This window comes from Neodiprion lecontei, chromosome 2, assembly GCF_021901455.1.
Source record: "Neodiprion lecontei isolate iyNeoLeco1 chromosome 2, iyNeoLeco1.1, whole genome shotgun sequence".
NCBI lineage: Eukaryota > Metazoa > Arthropoda > Insecta > Hymenoptera > Diprionidae > Neodiprion > Neodiprion lecontei.
The window spans coordinates 39,799,330-39,803,459 of NC_060261.1; positions in this window are offsets into that span (position 1 = coordinate 39,799,330).

The window sequence follows — 4,130 nt, forward strand, 5'->3', positions numbered from 1 at the left end:
AATGATACCTACAGCTAACACATTTTTGATAGATTAAGTACTAAAGATGTTCTTTGATTTTTTCCTTCTTTTTTTTTGATTTCACCACGGGTGTACTGAATTTGACATACATGTAACAATTGGTGTAAAAGTTTCCTTAAAATCTTTTTCTCCTCAATTTTCTTCACCACAGCATAGGCACAATGTACTTTCTGTACCATGTACAGCACCCAATACCCCCATACACGCCGGACTTTACGTACGGTATTAAACATCTATACATATATGTATATGGACGGTTAAGCTCACCCCAAATCTGCGGCACGCGTTCCGATTTGTTCTCTCGAGCGAACCAATCTGTGCACACATGAAAAAATAGGAAATAATGCAACCACGTGCCTCTCCGCGGTGCTTTGCATACATAGGTATAGTTATCGTAGTGAGGAGATCGTTCGGAATGGCCGCAGGCATGATCGGGCGCACCGCTCGCAGAGCAATGTTCACTGATTGTGAGCTACGTCAACGATACGTCGTCACTTTCTCACGTTACGCGTCACTGCGCGGTTTAACTGCAATGATAATCGTCGGGGTGGCGATAGTCTAGAAATCGGGTTGAGAATTTATGAACAATAAGATCGGTGTTGTAATTTTATAGTTGGCGGTGATCGAGTGTTATTTGACGACGATAGAAATATTTGATTATAATTGTAGAAAATTAAAGGATTAATTAAACGACAAGTGGATTACCATTCGAATGAATATTAACTACATACTACGGCCCCCGGACAAATGTTCTTTGAAAAAAGACAAATGTTCACCAAGAAAATCGGTATTACGATCCGTCAATAGCCCGAGGCCCTTATTTAATAACTTCTTGTAAATTAGAGGCTACTGAATATTAAACTTATACTCTGTCCTATTATTTATAGGCTAGCTCCTACGCGAGTGTAAATCATCCACGATGCTCTGCGCGTATAATGCGTCGTAGAGGCATGTGTAACGTGTGCGCAGTTAATACATATCAGACTGACATTCGGGATCAGATGAGAAGAAAAGAATTTTCATTGGGGGCCGCGCCGGTAAAAGAATACTTGACGGATGCTTAAGGGTCGAAAGCTTTTCTTTTTGGATTTTGCGAAAAGTTGAAATTTTACGAATTCAGTATTGGGATCGGAATCTCTAATAAGGTTTCAAATAGTTGGAACCGAAGACCGGAGATATATGCACCCCTGTAGCTGTAATGTAAAATTATTTTTGTCCCCAATAACAGAGGCGAACAAAGTTTGACGCACGCTCGAAACAATATTGGATGGCAAAATAGAACGGAAAACTGGGCGTAACTGGCGTTTCGGGCTGTGTAAAAGAAGGTTGTTCGTGGCGTTGTTTGGAGGGCTGAAGTATAATGTAGTCTAATATAATGTAATGAATTGTAACGAGGGGTTCAAGGGAACGCCGCACCGCGAAAAGCAAAGCCCAAAAGGGAAAAGGGCAAGACGGAGCAAGGGCGGTAGTCAGCTCAGTTATTGGATTATCTCGCAGGCGTCCTTTCACCCTGCTCCGCAGATCGAATCTCAACGAAAACCCTGCGAATTGCCAACATCCCTCTGGACCTTGTCCACCAATGACCCCAACTTTTATATCTGTAGCTTCAACCAAAAACTGCAGGGTCTAATAATAAGTGTAGAGACGGAAATGCAGCGCGTAAATGAGCTGCAATGGCGATCAACACTCGCACAGATGTTTGTGCGGGCTGAACCGATCCTATTGTTTGCACTTGTTAGATCTTTATTGAGTGCTTCGCCGTTCTTTCCAGTTTCAGGCAGTCTTGATCGTTAGTGGCAGGCTCTGCTAATCCTGTTTGTACTCCCCGTAAATGACAGTCATTTATAAATCGCAAAAGATTTTACAAACTTCAAATTTCCCTAGATCTGATATTAATTTTCATTTTTCTACTACACGAATTTCTGAAAACAATACATTCGACTGAACCTGGATTGCCGGAATCGGATTGTTAGTTGTTACGGTTTTAACTGCTCGTGCCGTAGAAGGTATTGTAAAATTGAAAGAAAAGCCGAGACATTTATATATGCGGTCAACTTCAAACTTTCGTAGAAAAGGTATTCCGGACCTTCGCAGGTATATTTGGACGGAAATGAAAACGTACCGGCCGTTTGAGAATGAGATGACAGCTTAGTAATACCAATTTTCCGAATTGTTACTGTTATTATCCGGTCGTTACGTTCCGAAACGGAGTAGGTATAGATATCCCTCAATGGTATATCATCCTAATTTGAATGTGAAGGAATCGTGAATCCTTCAAGCATTTGGACGAACATACGGATGTCAGCGATGCTCTCGCACAATGAATAAATTCTATACGACCTCGGATCCTGACTTACAGTTTTCAAACATGTACAACAGAACTTGTATTATTATATAATATACGTACATATGCTTGCGTGCGAGCTACAAACAACAAACTTTCCTCCGATCCAGGTGAAAGATATCAGCTTCGCACGGGGCATTGAGGGGTTTAATCCCGAAGGGTTCGATGTGTAAGGTAACGATATGGAAGTAAAGGAAAAGCAAGGTAGGTATATGGAAAGGAAAGGAGAGGAAAGTTACGGCGAAGCGAGCCGAGGCGAGGCGAGGCATCTTAAAGCACGCCGCCGACCATAAGTCATTTCACGAAGTGTCCCCAAAATCTTGAAACCTACGCGCGGCTGCCCGGGCGCAGGGGGTTAATATATTTTATCTATGGACTGCGCACTGCGTGGCTTTGATATACCGCTGGTATTTGTGTGTCGCCGCCTCTCCTAAGCGGTTGATATATGAACTATGAATCGAAAAAGTACAACGGGATTGTGTACGCGCACCTACGTGCGTCCAACCGTATAGAGGTACCCATGCTCTTTCGAAATTTCCAACTTTAAATCCTGTATCGCGTCTCGCGAGAATTTAAAAGGGTGCGCAGTATATCGCTCGAAGTCACGGTATACAACCGGAGACACGTTTCGTTCCTTTTTTTCTCTCGAAAACCCTGTTTTGTCCATTCGTTTTTAAAGATTCGTTCAAAAAACGATATATTATCGGAGGAAAAAAACTACACGCAAGAAAAAAGAAACGCGTCGCCGAGGTTTTGCATCGAAAGAAAGTTTCCGAAGACGGTATCGAATTGTATAAAATTTTGCGTCGAGCCCGGATTTTGTAAATATATTTTTCTCCCCCGTTCGCGCTGACTCCGCACACCCTAAAATCGGAATTACCGTGGCAATGGGAACCCTCGAAAAAAATTGTCGACTATCCCCGCAGTTGGATGCGCAATCAACGATATATACCAGAAAATAGAATTAAAAAATCAGAAGCGCGTAAGCGACTGAGTTTCCTTTGAGCTCGACTCTTCAAGTTTACGAGTTTAGTTGCTCCGCGGAGCATGTCCCAAGGCGGATCTGGTTGTTAAGGGTTGATTGGGTTACCGCTTCTCACTTAAGCCCAGTGATTGCCGCTTGTGACGACGCCTTGGTTCTCCCGATATCTTTCCCTCCCAAGCTACCCTCGATTCATCCCTCGCCCCTCGCTGCATCTTCATTCTCGAATGCTCAAATATTTCTTCGCCCGTAGCCCGCTGTCATATATAAGCTGAAAAAACCGCGATCGTGAATTTCACCAAGTTTTAACGAAACTGTCGAATGCCAATGGATCGGCTGGCAAGACGATGCGAAAAATGTCCAATCACGCAACCAGATCAATAAGCCCAACGATTATATGTTACAAATGTTTCGTTCACTTTGGGGTAATTTTAATTTCACCCATACTCGTGACGTTATATAATACTTGTTGTACATACCTCGACGCGGTGTATAATAATCTCCTTCGTGTAGAACGGTTCGGGCGTTTTTGCACGGTGTGTGATTTGCAATCAACTATGCAAACGACTGCAAGCTGTGCAGAAGAGAATGAAGAAAAGGAGAAGAAGGAAGGAAGGAAGGAAGGAAGGAACGAAAGAAAGAACGAAAGAGAAAATTGTACCAAGAATATCTATAAAAAGCGGCGGAATTTTTTGCTCGTAAATGTTCACGTGAAATACACTAATAACACCTCAGAATGTTCCGCGTGCTCCGAAGAGAGGCCTCCACCTACTATTAAACACT